The 24,999-nt window shown below is 30.0% G+C and overlaps 2 protein-coding genes across 11 annotated transcripts in view; one reads left to right on the top strand and one right to left on the bottom strand.

The window, feature by feature from the left end:
* The window catches only part of LOC143192067 (TOX high mobility group box family member 4-B), a 434,710-nt gene that overhangs the window by 62,134 nt on the left and 347,577 nt on the right, over positions 1–24,999 (top strand). For 2 of the 10 annotated variants that reach the window (XM_076397550.1, XM_076397549.1), the window contains exon 1: positions 9,886–9,912. The exons of the other annotated variants lie outside the window; for them this stretch is intronic. The gene's annotated coding sequence lies outside the window, so the exon portion shown is untranslated. Of the gene's footprint in view, positions 1–9,885; positions 9,913–24,999 lie in introns of those variants that run through there. 10 annotated transcript variants of the gene reach the window in all.
* LOC143192070 (ATP-dependent DNA helicase Pif1-like) overlaps positions 1–24,999 on the bottom strand; it is a 599,413-nt gene that overhangs the window by 271,551 nt on the left and 302,863 nt on the right. The gene's annotated exons all lie outside the window — the stretch shown is intronic.

Genomic DNA, 24,999 nt, shown 5'->3' with positions numbered 1-24,999 from the left:
TGTAGCTTAATAAAACAATTGGTTCTTTAAAGTTATTTTCCCCTTACTTGACTACAAACAAGATCTTCGATTTTTTAGGACTTAAAATCTAATGGAACCAAGTCAGAGATGGTTACGTTATGATATAAATTATGTGCTATATAAACTAGTTGTAACATGTTCGTCATGTGCTTTCTAAATATAAACACTGAAAGTCGAAATACTGCAATAAATAAGGAAATTGTTGTTTTCTCAAAAGACTGTGAGATGTGATGGTCTAGAACTAGATTGGGTTTTTATTTTTAAATTCTACAGGTTTCATATCAGCTAGGCTTCATGTTAGTTTGGAAAATATCAGAAACAGTTTCGTAAATTGCCAAATCAAATTGCATCCTTCCATTAATGAACAAAATATACCATTATTAATATTATAACATATTTAAAAAACAATACCCTATAAACTGTGTGAACAATTCTCACATTAGTTTATTACTATATAAATTACAGAATACACGGATAAATTACTTCATTTCACAGTAAACAAGGTATATTAATCATTTTAAAAATATTAAACGCCTACGTTATTTTAAATGAGAAAATGATTTAACGCTATGTCCTGCTTAATGACAACAGTTTTACACATCTACCTACACTTCCTTATTGATTGGATATATCTTTATTTCATTTATCGTTATGTTTATTGGAAATTTATACAGTATCTTAATGCGGGAAAAGATTTATTTCTATGTTTTATTAATGTAATTCCATTAAACACATTTTCCAATGGCTAGAAAATTGTGATCTCGAGGGAAGCAATAGCGGATTTATCATATTTCCACATCTCATTTATATTTAGTCATAATATTATGATGATAATGTAGAATTTCTGGAATTTTGTGCACAAGAAAGGAAATATTTGTGGCAAGCTTTTTAATCTACCATTACGCAAACCTCCGGTGTTAATTTTAGACTGGCTTGTAATTTTTTTAAATAATATTGTAATAATTCCAGTTATATTTAAATATATTCTTAAACAGTTCTCTGTTGTGAAGTTAGCACACTGTTAAGGTAGCCGCGCTGGTCTAAGCTTAAAATAAGATCATTTGTAAGGTTGGTCCATAGGTAAGAGTGTACAAAGAATAATCGTTCTAGTTACACCAGTAACCAGGCTGGATAAGACCGAATGTTTTCTGGGATGATCTTCAAGTTGGTCACTCGCAAGTGTGTTTACTTAATGTCGAGCACCGTGCTTTCGGAGCCTTCTTTAAGCACTAATACAACCCTATGCCTGCAAAAAACATATTTTTTAACAATAGGCATACAAAACCAAGACCTTTACCAAGAAGTAGTCGGAGTTCATGATAACACCACATGGAAGTATATTTAAAAAAAAATTACAAAAGAACGGTTGTTTCAACAAAAAATTGTTTTCAGACAAAACCCACAGATAGACACATCAATGAATAGATGTTTTGGTATAATATATGCCACTAAAAAAAAGGACAGAGTATATACAGATATACATAACTCCTTAGAGTTAATATTCCCATGATTAGATTCCCTTTCTAAAAAAAAACTTCTAATTTATTTTTTTAATATATATTTAAGTAATATAAAGTCTCAATTTTACCAACGTTTATCTTGTCTGGACCTACTGTTTAACGTGGATTCCTAACCGCGGTCCTCGACATTAAGCCTACCGACTGGCAAGTGAACAATTTATAAGTTATTCCAGAAGACATCCGGTCTTACCCAGCCTGGTTACTGGCGCGACTGGGATAATTATCCTTGTCGAATTTTCCACTCTTGCCTAAGGACAGGGACAAATGTTAAACAATCACAAACATAAATTTCCGAACAGCAGGAGCCTTTAACTCTCACGTCAGCCAAACCGGCAATTTAATTTTTAGTCGACTAATAGCGACGATATCTAATATTTCAAAACTTATATAATTTATGCACTGTTAAATATCAATAAAAATATATTACACAAACGGTTTAAATTATTTATAATTAAATATAAAATACTATTTATATATATTTTGTTATGTTTAACGATTTATGGTTGGATATTCACATACTAGTCATTCCCTTTGTTATTATCATCAGTCATCATGTAAGACTAATAAGATTGTCTTATAAGAAAAATATATGCTATTTTTCTGGATATTAGGGTCATAAATAACGGCTGCATTCTCTATAGCATGTTGATTTACCTTATTCATCATGTTCAAAAGCTTATTCCCTGTTTTTCTTTTTTTCCCATTTAGTAGCGTTCTTTATTGCCTTCAATTTTCTCACTTTATTCATTCTTGTGATTCCCATAAAAAAAACTCTTATATTTTACCAAATTTTATATATAAATGAATAACAGCTGAGTTATTATATCCATTAACGATAATATAACATAACATAACGAACAAACGTGACTCCTATTAAAAATAAATATAAATTCTGTAATAAAGAAAGTAAATACGTGCAATTTTGTTCTAAATAATTATATTTTGAAACAAATGTCTTAAACGAAGAATACTCTTTTTACAAATATATATTTTTCGTTTCTATTGTCAATCTAAATAGTTTAAAAAAATGGGAGTCCTTTTCTAAGAAAATAAGCTAATATTAACACTCGTTCCCAATTTTGTTGGGTACTTCTTGTTATATTTTTAACACAAAACTAGTATTCTATTTTCTGATGAGTTTCTTTTTCCATATTTTTTCTAACTGTAAACTTGATAAATTTATAATCACATACCATCTATATTATATATACAGCATCTATACAGCTTTACCTTGACTATACATCAATTTTTCTTTTTAGATTATACTAAGAGATTACTGTATGTTTATATCTGCTAATTAAATCGTAAATATGTTATTAATAAAAATGTCACTGGTAAACAGTAATAGTTAACCCCAAATATTATAGTTGTATATTGTAGAAACAGAAACAAAAACACTAAGAAACATCTATTCCAAAAGGACTGTTTAAATGATTTTATAAGCAGTTGCAGTTTATCTGGAATATTTTTGACATTACAAACCCCACGATACTCCCAATTATAATTTAATTTAATAAGATTACGAAAGTATTAAAATAACAGCTTCGGTTAATAAACTTTATCATTTATATAATATATGTATTAATGAAATTTCAGTTATCTTGCTAGAAATTACTAAACTTCACTTTGATTTCTTACCAGAATCTTTATGCTAACTGGTAAATTTCAAGCTGCACATCCAAACAAAAATACTCACAGCCGACTTGTTTGGTGCAGTGGTCAAGGCGACAGGACAGTCGACTCCTACCGTGGCGATAGTCGCGTGTTTGAATGTTGCTATAACATGGCCGTAAATACATATTTGTGATTGTACAAAAGGCAAGAGTACAAAATTCAACAAGGGAGATCATCGTAGTTACACCAGTAAGCAGCCTCTATCAGAATCAGGATCTTCAAGTTGGTCACTCACTAGTCGGTAGGCTTAATGTCTAGGATTGTAGTTCGCACCCCACCTTAAGCAGTAAGGTTCATTCCAAGTAAACCCTATTTGGTATAAAGGAGACTATAAAATAACAAAAAAAGCAATACTCATGAAAAAGGTATTTCATTATATTTTGTTAAATTTCACAATAGTGCCTCTTTAATCATTATGATAATTAATTAGCCATTATAATTCATTAAACTCTATCTAACCCAACATATATGTTTCTATCTTAATCAGTTTAATAATTTTCCCAGCATTATAAAAAATGTAACAAAATCTTTTAACGAGCTGATACATTTTAGAAGAAAAATGGCTGCCTCACGACTAAGACAAATGAAGGCCTTTTGAAGTTATATCGGAGTTAAGTCTGATTTACTGATTAATTATTTACCAGAATTAAAGCAACAAACTATTTGAAAGCTTTACAGTCTTATAAGCACTAATTTAAAAGATTAACCATAAAGATTTCACTTAAAAGGATTTTATATAAAATATCGTAAGCCCATAAATTTCTTGCTTTAACAGTAAACGAGGCCTATTAATTATTTTAAAAATATTAAACGCCTACGTTCTGTTGAAATAATAAAATGATTTAATACCTTTTCTTCTTCTTTAGTGACAAATATTTTACACCTGGGCATACACTTCCTTATTGATTTGCCATAGCAGTTACTGGGGATATTTATGTATTATTGCGGTTCTATAATATTAAGATTATATTTTAATTTATTTTTGTGGTTATTAAATTTCTTGAGTGTAACTTATGTTTTAGGTGTTGGCACTAAATGTTATTTTAAGGGTTTTACCAGTATTGTAAAATTAATTTATTGCCTTTTATAGATGATTACCTAGCAATCTAGTCTACACGAAACAGTTTTTATTAAGCCTCCTCTTTAACTATATTTTATTTATAAGATTTTTACATTTAGATAATTACATTTTACATTAGTTAAGCTTCAGTCTTAATTTATAAAATGTATTTATCAGTGCTGTTCAGTTGTACTTGCATCTATATATAAACAGGACGAGTAAATGGGTAAATACCTTTATATGTATTCCCCAAATTAAAATAAAACTAAAAGACTACTTAAGCTAAAGTTGGGATTAAACAATTTCATTTCCTATGTATTATCCAGTAGCTGTATTTATTTAACGTTTCTGTGATTTAGAAATCTTATTTCATGTTCTAAAGCGGAATCCATCGTTCGATGATTGCGTAGCGAAAGGCATTGGCAACTAATCTAAGAAATCTACAGGTTTGTTTAATGTTTTAGTACAAGCCCATATTTATACAAGTCCATACATATTAGTACAAGTCTACTTCTGTAAGTCTACAAATCATGGAGTTTTTCCATCGTTTTCACTGACTTGTGACCAGGTGCATTGTCTTGGTGAAGCAGCACTTTCTTTTTCTTCAAATGCGGCCGTTTTACGGAGATTTCGTAATTCAAACGGTCCAATAACGCTATGTAATAGTCGCTATACTAAAAATATATGGATTTAATTCTAGTACCACCATCTATGTGTCAGAGCGGAGATTTTTCAATTGACCTGTTAAAAGCCTTGTAAAATAACAACCTTACAAGAAGTAAACAACTTTGGAGTAGGAATGCCGAAAAATTATAGATATATTGATATTTTTTGAAAAATTAAATCACTGCCAATTATACTCAAGAGCATTGTCACCCTAGAATTATGAAAATCCCCCAATTCCACAATTCTTAAATTGAAAAATAGGTCTTTGATAACCACCGAACACTTTTTTAATCGCCATCAAACGAATTCAAAATTCAGACGACCAACTGAACCCTACCCTACATTATACCTGTATGCCTCTCAATTTTTATATCAACGACTAACAATAGACACTCACCTTTATAATGTCACCATTTTAATTTGCTTTATCCTCATTCACCCAGCCAAATATCCAAGAGACCTTTGTATCAAATTAATACCAGCATATACTATGTTAAATAATCCCAAACATAGAATGTCGTTGTCTAAACCAAGTGAATCGTTTACATCAGTTGCAAATCCGATATTGTGCTTGATGGAATCAGAAAAGACACTACTATCTACTTTAACTACTCGATGCACATAAGATCACAATTAAGGATAACCACCATTTATAATTCAAATGTTTTAGCTATGCAATATACAATGTTATTAATAATACTTTTCTTATTAAACGTTTTTTAAATTATCCCACAATGAGTACGTTTCATGTAATATATTCCAACCTTCTATATAATCTACCTTAAACTATTTATAATCTACTATATAGTAATATCTACCTTTAACTACAACTAACTGCAAGATATAACTAAAACTAACTACAAGAACTTAACAAGTGACCCATAGAATAGAAACAAATCTAGTGCTTTATATATTATAATCACTTATCATTTATAGCAAGAAGCCTAAAAGATTACCCAAAGGCATTTGTGCTATGAATTGAAAACTATGAAGAGATTTTCTAAATATAGAATTTTGGGCCATTGTAAATCATCAGAAATGATTTATTTTGGAAGCAGGGTTAGACAGGATAAGGAAGCGTTCAAAAAGTTCTTGATAACAAATATTACCCTGAGATCATAGCCATATGATGCTTATTATAAATTACTATCAATCCGCCTGAATTATAAATTACTATCAATATATCTATTTTATTTTCTTTTTTCTGGTTCGGTTCGTTCTGGAAAGGTATAGACATTAGATGGATAACGTCTATTCTATATATGTATGATATATCATTTTATTTAAAATTTTCTCGTAAATTTTGAAATGCTTGATTTGATGGCACTATCTTACATAATACTATAGACGTACATAAAAATCGAAATAGAATAAAATCTAAGTTATATAACTTTTACTGGTTGAAAAAGTTTGCAATGAACCCTTAAATATTCTGTTACTTGACATTGGTTTTTTTTTTGGGTCTGGTTTACCAGCTGAAAGGGTTTCCTTGCTGATGTTAACTCAATTTATAAGAGAGGATTGCCCGTGAAGGCGCTTTATTTTGGGGTATGATGACCTTTGGCGGCATGAAGAACCGCTTTTGGGGGGATAGTCTTCGGGGTTATCTGATTGGAAAAGCCTCTGACTGGGATCTGATGTGGAAATTGTTGAAGAGAGCTGAGGTTGCATGGAATTTCTTGTATAAGGAGAAAACGTACCGTCTTATTTCTGGTGTGTCAGTTTCCCGATGAATTTGGGTTTTTCTGACAAACCATGACACGTTCAGAGTATGTCTGAGAAGTATATTTTGCATTACCTGAAGCTTTTTCACTACTTCCGGCCTGATAAACCGATACCAAGTGTTAGATCCAGATAACATGACGGGTCTGATAAGCAGCTTGTAAAACAAAACTTTAATCATCGGACTTTGACATTGGGTTGTGTCTACAGTTTATATATCAGCATTCAGAATACCGATGTAACTGCTTCATTTTACCGACCATGTAAATGATAAAAGCACTTGGAATAAATGGTGTTTCTAATATAGCTTAAGTAACTAGAACTATGGAAAGTCGAGTGCCCTGTAAGACTCAACAAGACAATTTTTTTATGTTTATGTTCAATTCCACAAAGTGAAGGGAAATAACAATCTTGATAAGTTTCAATGTTGAGTTCAGGGAAACTTTATTTATAATTTATACTTCATTTTTTCAGTCTAAAAATAGATTTAACTTGACCGAAAACAGAAGTGTCCTATAGTAATGTGGTATAGTGAAATTATATGATTTTCGCTGTAATATAAATATCTCTCTAAAAGAGCATAATTATGTAGTTAATTAATTTGATTATTATTAAACAATCAAAAATCAATTCAAATTTGAAGCTGTAAAAATATTAAAATATTAAATAATTTTTGCCTATAATCTAATAAATTAAATATCCAAATATATGTATGGCAGAAGAATGAGTATAGATATAATAAATAAAAAAAAACTGTAACTACGCCACTGAAGAGGCTCGAGTAAAACATCTTAAAAAAGGTCTTGTATAGAAACACAATTTAAAACTTAATTTAAAATAAAACATTTAGAAATAAACCCGTTTTCGTCTGGAACTAGCGGTAAAAAAGACCTAAAAAGGTCCAAACTGGTTATTGAATAGGGCATTTCAAGAACCCAGACAGCTTAATAGGTTCCTACAGTGGGGGCGTTTAAAATAACAAAGCTTATTTATTTCTATACAAAACGGCTTTGAAATAATGCCAGTCTATTAACGGTCATATTTTAAAAAATTGAATTGAGGAAAAAAACACGTTTAGATTCGTGTCATATTTTATGGCAGGGCTATTGAAGCTTTCTAGTTTCAGTCGTTCTAGAAATGTTTAATAGCATAGCGACTGAGAAATATTATGTAAATAAAGTGCCTGTGTATTTATTTGAAATAACATATTCATAAAATAAATTAAGTTTGTTGCAATGTCCTTATTGCTTTCTATTTCTTACAACACGAATTTGTTATTACCAAATTGTAACTAAAAAAAATATTAATAAAACAACAATAAAAAGTTAATAATATTTTCTACATATAAGAATTATTGTTTTATTTTTATTATATATTACGTGCTTATGACAAAGCGAATATCTTAAGAAATTGCTGTTTTATATATGAGAATATTCGATACCAGTAATGTGGTAGTGGCTTGGTAGTGAAGTCGGCTTGACGTTGACTGTCCAGTTGATGAGAAAGTTGTGGGTTCGAATTTTGCTCGAAGAAAGTGCAAGATTAACTTAAAACTATTGCTATAATTAACGTGTATAATGTTGTTTAAGATTGTCTACAGACTTAACAGATAACCACTCCAATAACCAAACGGAATTTGTCAATAACTCAGTGGTCTTAATGTATAATCAGGCAAATTAATCAACCAGTTGTCTGAGCTAATTATCAAAAATTGTCAAGAGCTATATTCATTGAAGCTGATAATATGAAAGACATAGGACAAGAGAAGCAGTTTGGATTTTGAGGCAAACACTTACTAATCCACCTCCCGGCGAAATAAACTGCATTTTTCATGAGAATAAATTCATAAGGGTAGTATTCTTGGACCTCACTAAGCATATTCAAGGCATTATAGCTTGGTATTTCTATTGATCTTTCAAACATGATACATTCATATTTGGAAAACCGATCATTCCAAATCCAAGTTGGTAATTCTTTTTCTACTTCAAGATTCATCCAGTATATAACTATCCTTATTTTTATTATACAATACACTAATTTTTTTATGAAAAAGCAAATATTTTTAGGAATCGCTGAGCATATTGTATTCATGAGCATATTCGATAATTTATTAACTCAAAGTTAGTTAGTTAGTAATGTAGCAGCGGCTTGGTAGTGAATTCTTGGGGTAGTAGCACCGTATTCTCCAGATCTGAACACCAGATCTCAAAGGAATACTCGCTGGGAAGAAATTAAGTAAAATTTATTCTGCCCTCTTTTTAGGCTCTCGATCGCACAAACTATGGCCTAAAAAAAAGTTTAAATTGCTTTGTTTAAATAAACTTAAATTACAAAAGAATAGAGGAGTATAAATGGTTAGTTGTAACCTTCACACTTTCAGGTGGCACCAACTTTGCGTTTCCTTGACTTGGTGTTTGAATGTTCTTGTGGATTGTGAAGAATATGTAAACTGTAGATGATTGGTTAACATTGAGTTTCTTTGATGACCTCTCTCATCATATTGCATCTACCAATAACCTTCTGTTCTGAACAATGGACTAATAATGGTTTTCCATCGTGCTAAATAAACTAGAGGCCAGGCACCAACAATAAAACTTGATCACACAATGATCGTCAGTCTGCCAAAGAGACCCAAACGTATTGTCATAATGCTGTAAATGAGTGAATAAAGAATAACACTGAAAATTAAATACTATTAGTATAGAATTATTAATGTAACACAATATCTAAATATTCTAGATTTTTTGTTATTTTGATCTGATCGACCGTATCGATCAACTCGAAAATAATGGACCGCCATTAGAAAGGAAAGACACTGTAGTTTCATATAGTTTATTCTTTTCTGTGGTATATTCTATGTAGGATAGTGCGCATGCGCCAAATCCGGAGATGTGAAGCATTGCATTCTGTCATACGCAATGTTCTCTTTCTTGTAGATCTCCTGTGAAGTACCAGTCTATATTAAAATTCTTGTGTATCAAATATGGTACGTTCCATTTTTCTGTACGGTTCGCAAAGTATGACCGCGTTTACTCAAACTAACAAGAATCATGCAAGATAAATAAGATGAAAAGTGATAAGATAAGAAACATACAATGTCTCGCAAAAAACTAAACATATTGATAAAAATAATATTAAAAAAGTTATATAATAGTAAGAAAGTCAATTTTACATAAAATTGGTAAGAAAAAAATTTAATTGTTTATTTTGTTTTCAGGTATGAATGAACTACTAAACCGCCACCTGCTGGTAAGTAACCTAACAAATTTAACCACAGGAATCCAGCTACTATTACGTGCCTTCATATATTACAATAACTAAACAACTAACGGCTAATTTTGCTCAATAAAAAATGAGGTCAAAGCATTTCTAAAGCGATATTTTTATCACACGACCTCATTAGAATTGTTAATAATAAATTATGTATTAAAAATAAACCGGAAAAATCTAGGGCCTGTTTGTTTTTTACGTCATAAACGGTGCTTTGTACCTATTTTTTTATATTTTCGTCTTGATATGTTATTTTCCGTAGTAAACTTTAGCGGACTATTTCGAGTGTATATTTCGTATGTAAATTAATCTCCTTAATGGTTATTTTGGGTATCAAACGCATTAGTGGAAGTAAGATTAATATTGCAACAGGAATTTATTGTTTCGAATATGAAATATAGCTTGTGCATTAACACATTTAACGTTTTGGATAATATTGGTATTCATGTATTAAGCAGGATATGCATAATAATAAATATTAACAGCAATGTTTTAATAATGTGTATTGTTATACTAATAAATTGCAATAATTGAACTTAGTTTCTGGAAGTAGTATGTCAATTATATCGAGTATTACAGACAAGAGTAATATAAATTTCACCTCACATTCATAAAAATTACTTAATCGCCTTTAGTGTGTTTATATTATTTTATTTCGATTGCAAAAATGTGATCTTCCACTCCATTCTTCCGAAAGGGATGTATATCAGCTCTCTAGCACTTCTTCGACTAGAGAAACTGTTGTCCCTGTAGTATATAATATCTATATGACTGATATTTCGAAAGCTGAAACAGTAAAATCCGCGTTATATGAGGGTATCACTGCCTTCTTTCTGCGCGCTCAAACACATACGTTGCAAATTGTTTAAACTGCAAAGTAATCCAGAACAAGGCCAGTGACTATTCTTTACCATTAAAACTTCCTCACTAAACCCAATTTGCTATTTGAAAAATGTTTATTCCGTGTTTATCGTACTCAGACTTCATTTCCATCGCCGTCTAAGATGGTAAGATTAAATCAACAACATAAATATACTTCAGTGTAAGGCATCGATAATAATAATATAATTCGATTAATTCCCATCCTGCAATTCCTAATATCATACTGTTTTGCAACCCAGCATTTTGGGGTTATCTTGACCAAAAATTAATAATGTCTCTTGGTTTGGGTTCCCTGTCACCATCTTATTGTTAGTGCTAGGTTCACTTGTTGGTGTAGTTTATTTTCGAAATCCGCTATTTGTATTAATTATTAGTTTCCTATAACTGTGATGAATCCGCATTTTATTAGCAATTAAAAACGACTGCAAGGGTTAAAAAATCACATTTAATTACTCATAAAACACTACAACCAACTTGATGTTTGTTCCACAACCAAATAGGTCATGATTAAGATGGTCTACGAATACGGATTAAATTTTTACAAATGAAAGGGATAATTGACTCAACTATAGTCAACTATAGTAATATACACTAATGATCATAATATATTATAATATAAAATAACCGATAAAAGTGTTTTAACAAAGCTTTAACAGCTAATAAAATAGATACTCTTCTGATACTTTCAATCTAATGCCAACATCTCGTCCTTATATCGGTTTCTGATCAACAGTAATGATTCACATTCTTTCCATGTACAATTATTAGGAATTTATAAATCAGTGATCTCTGAATGTTTCTTCATCTTCTTATTCAGATTATGTATTTTCTTAATATTAACATATGATATTTTCAAGCAGCAAACAAATATTAGTTTCAAATAGGTCATTTGGTTTGTTCAGTTGGCATCAGCAGTAAGAGTTTCATTTAGTTTTAGCAGCTCATCTGCACAACAAGGCCTGTCGATGTTGTTGGTGTCGATGTGGATGATTCTCCTGAAATAACCCTTGCTTTTTTGACAATCTTACACATTTCATCGCCAATCACAATACGCAACAGAAAGCTATTTTCTTTTTTCTCAAGCAACCGATATTGAAACTGTTCAAAATGGTATATTACTTCGTGTGAAAGCCCATTAAATGCTAAGCTGTATGAAAGTTCTTTGAAAATCGATCTGGGTTTTTGGTCTAATAAATCTGGCAAATTACTGTCTTCGAGATTCAAGTATTTGTCGTTCACATCAAAATCACCCCTTTTAAATAGTTTAAAAAAAAACGATAATTACGATATGACGAAGCAACATTATCATAACTTTCCAAAAATGATAGATTGCGAAAATATAATTGTGAGCTTTCTACAATTAATGCCTGTATACTGAATAAGGCAGTACTAAATGGAAAATTGTTTATGTAAAAAAATTTAACAGTTCAGTTAGGTTGTTTAATTGTTTAAATTGATACTTGATCTTTATCAATAGATACCGCTGATCAAGATATCTTCAGGCACCTAATATATATATTTGGATAATACAGTTCATATTTCTTTACTTACCAAAATATCATTTTTACTACTGTGATCAAAAAATAATAAGAACAAAAAAATGCAGTATCAATTTCGGACAAGCTAGACCGCCAACTGTGAATGCTATTTGAGTGTTTGCTTCAATCTACTTGCCTGAACTTGCCCGTTCGATAAATCTTGATTATCCCATCACGATAATATGCTGTTCTACACCGTAATGTTTTTCACAACTTTTTATCAAGAATTACATTAATTCATATCACATCGTTGGACTTCTGCTATTCTATAAGGAAGTCATTTTAAAGGCTAATCAACTAGGGTTCAACAACTGCTTCTAAGACGAAGGAAGCATTTAAACAAATAAATACATTTCATTGAAGGGGGAATTACATTGATAGTGGCGAGATAAATTTGGAAGAATAAATAACGTGTTATAACACATGGGCTGAAAAAACTTCATGATAATCTACTCATAAATTTGTGAGTTATTGTGCTAAGAGTCACACTACTTTTGTTATTTTCAAAACAATGAATCAAAAATAATGTCGTGTAGTTTTGCATCACTTCTACATGGGAAAATATAACGTTCAAGCGAAGCAATGGCTTGAAAAGTGTTATAAGGACTCCGCTCCATCAAAGACTAAAATGGAACGCTGGTTTGCTGACTTCAAACGTGGTTGTCGAGATACCGATGATGCAGAACGCAATAGACGTCCAAATGAGGAGGTAGCACCAGAAAACATAAAAAAAATCAAAAAATCGTTCTGAATGATCGAAAAGTGAAGTTTTGTAAGTTAGCTAACATCCTAAAGATATCGACAGAAGGTGTTGGTTTTATATTCCATGAGCATTCGACTATGAGAATGGTTTGTTTAAAGAGGGTGTCGCATTTTCTCACTGTTGGCCAAAAACAAAAACGTGTTGATGATTCTGAGCAGTGAAGCCCAGAAGCACAACAATCGACTGGAAATGTTATGTTATGGTATTATAGGATATGCATGGTGTAGTATTCATCGACTCTATCGAGACAGGAAATACCTTCAACAGTGAATATTATATAGTGTTATTGGAGCGCTTAAAGGATAAAATCGCAAAGAAACGACCACATATGGCAAAGAAAAAAATGTGTTTCATCAAGACAACGTGTCACAAGTCAGGCCAGAGGCCTATTTTGAGGCAAAAGATAAATCGTTCTACAAAAGTGGTATTGAAATGTTAGACAGGTGCTGGAATTCTTGTGTGACTCTTGATGGAGATTAAGTTGATGAGTAAAGCCAATTTTGAACAAAATAACGCGTTTTCTTTTTTACGCCCGTTACTTTTCAGTCCATGTATTATAACAGAACTAGAACAATTGATATCAATCTATATTGGTCTATAATCTAATTAATCCATCAATTAACCTCTACTTAATTCTTTAACAAATGAATATTTAAAAAAAAATGACATATTCTATATTTTAAATGTATACGAATTTATTTAGTCATATTGGCTATCATAATTTTGTTCACCCTCCACCAAGGTTGGGCAAAATGTAACATGTTCAGCTTCAATCATGTAAATTACTCCGTCCTTTGCTACAATCAACTTTTTTACAGCATTATTTAAAGTAAAATTCTATTATAACGCGTGAAATGTCATTTATATTTGATATTCCCACTAATATTTGGTAAGCCTGTTGTAATGTGCTTATATTTGTTATAACACAATGTGAATGAAATATATTTCCCAGCTGATAACCTTTTGCAAGTCATGGAAGGCACTTTCTTTACCAGTATCTCGATTCTTGTCTTGTCCAATGGAATCAAAGGTCGGTCAATTTATATTTACTTTAGATATTTTTTTATATATTGTCGATCATTTCCGTTTTATTCTTGATATAAAGGTTATCATTATTTCTCAGATATGTTCAATGTTATTATACTATATATTGTAATCGAAGAAAATGTTAAACTAGAGTTAATGTTTAGTTTTATCGTATTGTCTAGCTGCTTTCTATTTTGGTTACAGGAATTTTAAGCAATATATGTGATATTTATATCTATAACTTTAAGCAAATATGGATCCTAATGCAAGCAATTATTGACAAATTCTTCAACTTATTCATAAAAATACAATTAAGAATTTCACTCAACTAAAGAACTTTGAGACAGCAAGAAATGAAATTAACACACATCATTTTTGGCTTTTTACTAAACGAATAACACCTATTGAAAAGTATATATAGTCTATTCAAAGTTTTTTTAGTAATGCGTCGTGGATATTTGTGGACAGTTTGGCTTTGACATTTAAGAAAATTCTAATCTAAATAAAATAATTGAACAAAAATGTTCAAATATAATTTATTTTAATATCACAGTACATCTAATACATATATTATCGAAGGACTTAAAACTACTATTAAGAATACATGTATAATAGTTTGTAGATTAGATTTGTTTGGTTTACATTGAACTCATCCACACCGTCCATGAGATAGAGTTTCTAGGCACGTTTTTTATGTAGTGTTATCCTCCTGGAGGCCTAATCTACCTGATTAACAATTGTATATCTGAGAAACGTATTTTAGTTTCATTCGAAAGCATATTTACTTTTGACGTTTAGTTATTGTTTCCTTTGATGGTGGGTCTTCTTGGCAAGTCATCTTGATATCACTGTATTTTTATTTCTTCTGCTATTATCTGTGTACACCATTCTTGAAAAAAATATTAACTGAATTCTATCTAATGCATTTGCCATATCTACAAAACAGTTAATATTCATTCTCTCATATCATAATAATCACATCCGTACACACAAGTCTTTCACGCCCTACAATACTATTTTCTACAGTTCTATTCAGTTAGTTATATACATACCTTTAGTTGTTTCCACTCTCATCACTCTGCTTAAGAATTTCCAGCATTGCACAGCATTATCACATATCCCGAAAGTTTATTTCAGTCACTTTCACTTTACGACTCATTGTCCAATTCAATTACTAAGCTGTTAATTTCTAAAACGTGTTCAGGATTCCACCATTTATCAATTACTTCCTTCGTATCGAGTTCATACAAACCGAAGGTGTTAGGTTGATTCCGAACCGAAGTGGTTGGGTTGTTATATTATATGGGTTGTTGTGTTATATCTCTAATTAACTATTAGTAAATACAATGACAAATGACAGCAAAACCCAATTGAATGCTATTGTAACTTTTACCTTTTTCTATCAATTTTTATTTTCTTTACACTTTTTTTGTTACTGTCTTGCCAAGATTGCCACAATGAACGATTTTGAAATGTTCAAGTTTCTTATATTATTTTATGCCTTTAATTGAATTATTTTTAAGGTAATGTCTGGAAGTTCAATTGAAACTCTCCGAGGGTTATTTTTACACCATTTAAACCCTATACCCTGTAGGAGTGTATGAAAGGATGTCTTACATGCATCAAAAAGCTGCACGTCCCTAATTATTTTATGTATACTTTCCAGAGAGACAATTTACTCTAAAATAATTTTATTAAATTATGTTTATATCGATGAAATAATTTGTGTACTTACTATTCGAATAGAGCCAATATTATGATGGTCAAGATTCGTCACCCATTTTGTATGTAGACGGGTTTTCTTGGGTGAATCTAACGTATTATTCTTCATTTTATAATCGATGCTATTCACAGTACCCACAGTAATATTCATCACGGCAGCAACCCGCTAAAAAGCATTTTCAGTAAAATGGTAAGGACTTATAATATTTAATATCATCAATAATTAACTCTCTAACGATATTTACCGGCAAAAGGGGGCCTCCGTTATCTTGTTCCTTTTCGAAATAACCTAACCTAAAGCCGCAATCAATTTATGACCCTGAATATCTATTGTTTTCGGCATTTTCAAACAAAGTAATATGATATATTGCGACTTAAAATTTATCAATATAAAATAATGTTTACCGGTTTATAACCTGTAATAATAATTGTAACTAATATTTTGAATAATTTATATACACCTACTTATACATATACATGTACTATACTGTATAAATATACATATACATCTGAAAACCGGACGGCGCCTAACTGTCAGACGTACGCAAAATTCTTGAATGCAATAGTGACAAGAGGTTTTACAACTCTTACCTATAAATTATTGTATAATTAACTGTAGTTTTTAGATATAGTACAATGTTAAAATAAATGATATTTGGTAACATTTTTGTTCAATTATTTTATTTAGATTAGAATTTGTGTGTGTGTCATAGCCAACTGAATTAAAACTCAGAGTTGATGCGGCAACGTTGTAATGTTTCGACTTCACAAATATCCACGACACATTACTAAAAAAACTTTGAATAGACTATACGTTCTCATCATAAGAATGAACGTAAATCAACTGTGTTTTATTGTGTGAGAAGGCATTTTCTAAAATGGATTTAATGGCGAAATTGAACAATCATGGTCGTAGATCTGTTTAAAATTAATTATCATAACTTATAATCCTGGTTAATGTTTGACCCAGCACAAGAAATTCCTAATAAATAATATTATTACTGCGTCTCATTACTTTTTAGTCTCATATATCAGGAATTTTAACTTTTGTTCTTTGATCGCTGAACATCAATTTTATTTTTAAAATGAATAACGCTATTCCACTACCATAATATTTAATTAATTTATTAAGTTTTAGTTGATCTCAAGTTATCGAGTATCAATATAATCAAGAAAAAAATATATAGAAAAGCTCTAAATACATTTTTAATATTAAACCTTGAAATATAAAAAGCAATTCTCCTATTATATAATCAGTTTTAAAAACCTGAAATTCTCGGTTAGCAACATTAATACTCCTATAAAGACAAATGAATCCATCGCAGTTACAGACACACCAGATTTGATTTATTACAGTTGATCAAATCAATTTATTTCAGAATATTAATTAAATATCCGAATTTCCTTGACAGACGTTATTCATTCAGACATATCTCATTCAATTATCTATATTATTATGTTTCTACTATCGTAGACCATTTTCTGCAGATAATTCCATTTAATTCAAGAAAGAAATATTCGTATTCATGATGTAATAATGTTTTTATTACTGGTTGTTTAGTCCTGTTTATTTGAAAGTTTTTTTAACTGTCTGGAAATTATTGCCGTCTTTGTAAGGAATTTGTATTTGTAAGAATGTTTTTCATCCTAATTATTTATATCATATTTTTGCCGTTATTATTTTCATATTTTATACCAGTTGTTTATTTTTGTTTAAAATTCAATAAACCTGTTTATAAAAAAAGAGATCCTTGATATAGTATAAATTATATATGGTAACATAACTTTCGTCGCTCTCAATACTGTTGTGTTATGTTCAACAATATTCTAGAAATATTTATAATTAATGGTAGGTACGATTTCCATACAGTGTGAATTTTATCGGCAGAGAAACACCAGTTCAAAACAGCATTTTTCGGGCCATTTTAGAGATTTACTTAAATTTGTTCAATAAAAATATTTTCGCAGAGAAAATTTTCTGGATATATAGCGGGTCTCTAGTATCGTTTTACTATAAGAGTATTAAATACAACTTATATATAAGGTTTTTCATTTAAGCAACCATCGTCATTCTCCATTTCTAGATAACAATTATTGTGATTTTGGACTCCACACGTTTAATCTACCAGTTTCTCATGGACATGACACTATTTCTTAAGACTTTCACTTAGAGTTATAGTCTATTCAAAGTTTTTTTTGTGAATACGTCATCAAGATGTTTAATGTATTGCCTGCCGCATTTTGTAAATTCGTTTTAAAATCAAACAATATTTTCCTGCTCATTTTATTCCAGTTAAAAAGATGGCGTATATACAAAATGACTTTGGTCGCACTATATATAATTTTGCAAACAAATATATACATTGACGTAAAACCTATTGATTGTAGTAATAAAGGCAAATTTAAAATTTAGATGCTTGGTGGGATTTCAATATTAAACTAGAGGAAATGAGTCGAAAACACGAAATAGATGAATTTAGTTCCGGAGAAAAAGTTTGAGGTCGGAAATGACTTGAATTAATGACTTTTTGAATTTCCCGCGCATTAGTGCTGTCCTCATCTGCCACCTATAAAATAAATAATAAAAATAAGGCTAATAAAATATTGTGAGATTTTGAGCAAGCTGCATCATTTAGTTTGTGACTTATAGCCATTTATAGCACTGTAGTAGCAGACAACCTCTCAAATTTTAACAAAAATTAAAAAACTGATATTCGCTTGCTGTCTAAGCATTATTTTTTGAATGAAAAAAAAAACACCACCGGGGCCAATTAAAAGCTGCATTAACACTGTGGGTGCCTTCAATTTAATTTGTTGGAAAATGCTGACGGTGAACGTTCAGGTCTTACCCAAAAGGAGGTCACTCCAGAAATCGTCTATAAAACCCATGGAATTAGATTGGACTATCGGAGAATGAAATTATGTGAGGGTGTAGGCATCTTAACTAAGCGGGCACATCACATTTTACATGAATATTTGGATTCTTGACTCAAAGAAGTGCTTTGCGATGTTCATCCGTAATCCGAAAATGTTTTTGGCTGTTCCGAATTATGAATACGTCACAAAACAGACAACAAGTAACAATCAAAATATTTAATTTATTCGGGTGAACGTGCATCAAAAATTGTGTGTCGGTCACAATTTTTCATTCATATGAAAAGGATAAAATGATTAACTGTCGAATATTATTCAGAGCTTTTGGACAGATTTGCATGGGTACACACTTGTGTTTTCACCATGGAAAATTTTATAAATTGAGATTTGAACTGCTACTAGAACCAGCATATTCTCCAGATGTATCCACTGCGACTATTTCCACACTTGAAGGAATGACTAGGTGGTAGGAGATTTAAGTCAAATGAACAGGCCACCACAAACGTGAAACAAACGCCTGTTTTGAATGCTTTGAGAAAACGTGTTATTAGCAAGGATTAAATGTATTGAGTTAAAAGGATATTGTACTGAGAAATAAAATGCACTAAACTAAACTAAACCAGTAGCAAATAATAATTTTATAAAATGTATATAAAACATGCACTGTAAAATATATTTTTTTATTAATGTTTACTTGTTTCTTATTCAGAATATCTATTCATGTAGTGACATAACATTTGTTTTGTATCATTTAAAATTCATCTTGTAATGCTCATTTTATATTCAATATTCTAACTATTGATTCAGATATTAATCATTTCGGTTGCTAAATGATACTTCATGGTTGTTTTTTATAACTAATTTATAGCAATAATTTTAAAGGAACACACAACAACTTTACACACATTAAATTTAAATGAGCCATTCGAATTGAGATTTAAAAGTCGTAATGTTCGATAGACATTTTAAATTTATTTTCGTTGATGACAACCGCATATAATTATAATTATAGATTGTTTCGAATAGTAATATATTTTTTGCATTTCTAGTTCTGCCTTTATTTAAATGCGAATTGAAAATTATCAGTTAGTTAGTATGCACGATCTGTATTGTTTATTAATTTAGATAATTTTATTATCATGTATTCTACATATTAATAAATAATTTGTGATGTATCAATTATGTGTTTTGCATTCTGTGTATTGTTATGATGAATATTCAACCTTATATTAATTTTTTACTTCCTTCTCAAAGCCAATAAAAGTTATATAATTGGTTTTTAATGTTACGGTGGAAATTAAACGAATAATAAACAACATTGCAAGGATGACATTTGATAATTTCTTGTTGAAATTGCCTCGCAGTGGATTTAAAATATCCTAAAGTTGATCTTACCATTCTGATATTAAATTAGCATACCAAATAGTGCAGACAGTTTTCAAAATTGAGTTCGTTTCAGATATATTAGGTGTACCGGAAAGTCATCACCGGTTCTAACGACATAATTTTCAAGAAAATGGAAAATGTATTTATTCAAAGTATTGGTCCTTTGATTCTTTAGTTCTTGCACATCTTTCAGGAAATTTAAGGTTGCCATCCCAAAAAAAAACTGTTTTTTTAACTTCTGGGGAACTGGCGAAGTGCTGCTCTATAAACGTCGTCCCATTGATGCAAGAAGTTGATAACCGGACGGGGCAAGGTCTGGAGAGTACAGTGGGTGCGATAATATGTCTCATTCAAGTGCTTTCAACGCTTCCTTGGTCGGTTTTGCTTTATTTGACACTTTACCGTGCCTTTTGTCTCATTCTGGATGTTCTTCGATCAATGTATGGCTCAAATTGTTCATTTGTTGCCGGTATTGATCACTGTTAATTTTTTAACTAGGTTTCAATAGTTAGTAATAGACCAAAAACATAATATTGTCTTGCGACCTAGACGGTTTAGCCTTGTTATCGATCGGCCTGCTTCGCCTAGTGACAGCCATGATTTTTTGCACCTAGGGTTTTCAAAATAAATGCACTTTTCATTTCACTGTGTTAATTTCCAAATATGAACTCAAAAAAAGCACCTTTGTTAATGGAGACTAAAAGAAAGCAGATATTCGTAGTTCAGTATCTGCAATCACTAATACATCTAAGAATTTAACATACATAGATTCAGTATAATTATTGCTAGAGATTCTTAACAAAAAATCTACGATATTATTAATTGTAGTAATATTCTTGACATCAGTTTTAATAAAATATTTCAGATATGTCATTAAACTTCAATAGTATTAAACAAAAATATTTAGTGACAATCATAAATATTTCCTTAATTTTCTAACTTTCAAATTCTAATCAAATATTCCGACTTAAAAATTTAACATTCCTTCGGATGGTTTTTTTGAATGTTAACAGCATTTAATGAACTCGTTGAACAAGATAACTATTCTGGGCACATTTTTAAATAAAATAAATGATCCAATCGCATATAATTATTCAAATGAAAACGACTATTTAACTCCGATTACTGATTTATAACATTTTTAATTTACATCGTTTCGATTCAATGTTTATCAATCGTACTTTACTAATCCAGTCACAGTTTGTTCTCCACTATTATGAAACGTAAATCAATATGCTAATATGAATTATTCGTGATATTTTCTTATTTACCGGTATTATAATTAAATCGTTAGATAAAATGTACGTTCAGCATTTTAAACATTGTCAAAGTAATTTACTATTAGTTAATACAACTGTATTATATACAGGCTTCATATAAAAATAATATTTGCTTTATATTATATCATAGTATATGTACATTTTCAATATATAAATTGAACTGTATAATTGTTTTTATACTTAATTATTTTGAAACTATTCATAAATATTTTTTATTATTACCTTTTAGAGCAATTTATTTGTTTTTACTAATTTGCTACGGGTTTAAAATTACAAAACACTTATTCAACGATAAACACTTCGTGTTTATCATATGTGTCACCGTTTTTATAGTTCACTGAGTTGTACTAAGAGCTTCACTGAACTAGACCAAATAGTTTTATTTTCTTTTATCTTCTGACTAAGCCATCATCATCTAGAAACTGAAAAACCTCAACATTCACACAGTCCTTGATAACGTTACCGAAAGTGTTCTACCTTAAGATCTTTATGTACATCGTCATTAGGAATGTACCATGGAGTATCAACAATACCTTGCAGTACCCTATTTTGCATATACCCTAAATCATAATATAATATTTATATTGTTTTGGCTGGTGCGATCCCAGAGTTGAAGCTTTTTATATACTAATAGAGCTGAAAATCTATCCAACAACCATTTTTTAATTCAGGTTGAGATCTTCGCATTTTTTAATAATTATCTAGGTTTAATATTTAATTTTATGTTAAATATCGAGGGTCTAAACTTAAATAAAAACACAAACTTACCAAGGAATGACTAATATGCTTGTTCCTTGTTTAATTTTACAATATTGTTTACAAACAATCACAAAAATGATTTAAAAACAACCACGTGAAATATAATTTGATCAATGGTTTTTTAAAGATTTAGTTAGTTTAGTATATAATTAGATTACGTTCAAGCTTTAGAATCAAATCACTTAGCTTACGCTAAACCAAGTGTAATACTATCCTAAACTACATCGCAAAATATTGTATCCTTAAAGTCTCAACAATTGCTTACATTTTGGATTTTTTTATTTTATAATGTAATGGAATAAAATGGATCAACATTTTAGTAAAACGTTATTTATGATTTTGTACAAATTTTACTACACATTGCTAGAAATTGCCTTTCCTCCATTCTATTTAAGCAATTCTTTAAAGTTAATTTTGTAACGACAGAAATGAAATTTATTTCTTCATGATCAAGCGAAGTATCAAGAAATGGCTAAATATTTAAATAGAGAAATGCCATGCTACTGAAGCATGTTTTCTTCACTAGGAGGTCCCGACGTTTTTTTTCAATAATGCTGTGCAAGTCAGGGATGTCAAAAGTGTAAAAATATTGATCTATGGATATTATTTTAAGTTTGTTATTTTTAATTTTTTTATTATTCTATTATTTTCAAGAGCAAAAATATTCTTTAGTTCGAAAAAAGATCGATTTCCTCGAAAAACACAGAAAAAAAAACAAATTCCAAAGTGTTCGATTATATGATTCCAGCACTTCTTAAATGCTAGGCAATCTAATTTTTTTGATAATTTTGTCTTATATAAAAGATCTTTTAATGGGAGAAACAGCGTGTTTTCATCTGTGTGTATGTGAAAAATTAAACATCTAACTTTATGAGAATAATTTTATGATAAAGTTAATAAATTATAATTTTATAGGTGTGATAATAACTTTTATTAACTGCTTAAAGAAAGTTTTTTTATTAGTTATTAATTTTAGTGCTTTTTAGTGGTCGGACTGATGTCTTTGATTAAGTTAAAAATATTTATTTAAACTTTCGAGCAATTTTCACGTTCTTAATTACTATTTTAATATTCCATCGGTGTGTTTAGTTTTATTGTTCGGACGAAGGTTATTATAATAATTACATATTGGTGGCTATAAAAGCTTTCTGATTATAACCCATAAAAGGTCAATATTTGCAAGGCTTTTCTGTCAGTTAATCGTTTGGTAATCGTTCTAGAAACGCTAATTTCGTACCACAGAGAAATAATTTTAAAGCATTTTCGATTAAAATAGTTAGTCAAATACTGTAGAGAATTGCAATTTTGGTCAGGTTTATTACAATTTTCTGTCTAATTTATATTTATATTTCTAGATACAAATATTATATTTTAACATACAGAAGCTGGTATAATACTGTAGCATTACTATATTAAATATGGTATTTAGTTTTAAAGCTTTCGCTGCTTACTAACAAACAACATGTTTTTGAAATGAATTATATATCTAGGAGATTCCAGTGATTCTACTTACCCTCTATAGTCTCTCTATAATATTTATATATTAAAGAAAGATCAAATGGTTTCATTTTTTGAGTCTTTGTTCTGTTCGAGTGTTGTCGTAGAGTTGTAAGTTGCAATGAGAGCAGCCCCTCTTTCTTCAAGGGATTCTCTTGATTTCCTTGGTAACCGTCGATGCTTACAGGACTTTGTTCTGCAAATGTTGTACTTTATTCATATTGCTTTTCGCGGAACAGAGTTTGACATTAATCATTCGGACTAAGAGATAAGAGTTTAAGAGGTCAATGCATTACTTTTTCAGGTTTTAGTTCACTGTAATATTTTTTGAATTTTATGAATGAGACTACCCAATCTTATCGAAGTCTTAGGCCACGTATAAAAATGTAAGTGAGCGGACCTACTATCTTTTTAGGTAGTAATTTTTATAAAAATAACTTTAACGTGTTTTTTTTAACACGAAATTTTACTTCAATATTAACATTGTCCTTCCATCCATAAAATGTCAAGTAATATCAAAAAAATGCCAAAAATAAACAGTTTTAAACAAATTTTAAAATATTTTGTAAATAAGAAGGGATTAGGAGCTTGTGCTACTTTAACCTATTTAGCTATATGTCTAATGGACCTTAGTGTAGATTGACATCAATGGTAGCAGACAAATTTATAGTATTACTATATTTATTTTTAAAAAATTAATTGCCGTTATATACCCTATTTTCTTCTGATATATAAAGTACACTTTAGAGAAATACGGTTTAATTAATTATAATTTTACTACCTAATTAGACCGTAATAGGAAAGCCTTAAAATAGTTCGAAATTAATTTTCCAAAGAAGACCAACAATTAATACGAATATAGATCTAATAAAAATTAAGTTTAATACATATCATTTTTCCATATACGTTTTATGTAAGCCATATAAATGTCATATATTTATTTAGTATTTGTACTAAATTCAATAATTCTCACATCCATAAATTGCTTATAAAGTTTCAATATATATTTCATGCTGGTGGTAAACTTCATCATGTCCTAATTCTAAATTATAGTATACAATTTGAATTGACCATTAATCAAAACACAAGATTAATTACTGAAAATATTACTTAAGAGTTTATATTTGAAGCTATAGTCAAGATGTACAAAACTTTTCAACGACAATCTATTTCATTGTCATCAAAATCATTGTTCTTGCATCAAATTCAGTTAAGATATCAGCCACCAGGATTTTCTAGCTTGATTCGGTATCAATGTCATCAATCGACTCAAAGCAATTTCTTTGAATCAGTTTTTGTAATATAAGCGATAGTCAGAAATCTGACAGGGAGGTTTAGG

The sequence above is a fragment of the Rhynchophorus ferrugineus genome, unplaced genomic scaffold (genome assembly GCF_030347505.1).
Source record: "Rhynchophorus ferrugineus isolate W39M unplaced genomic scaffold, kcgeb_rfMv2 rfM2, whole genome shotgun sequence".
Classification (NCBI taxonomy): Eukaryota; Metazoa; Arthropoda; class Insecta; order Coleoptera; family Curculionidae; genus Rhynchophorus; species Rhynchophorus ferrugineus.
Note: the sequence above shows the minus strand (reverse complement) of the source record. Positions and strands in the feature narration are given on the sequence as shown.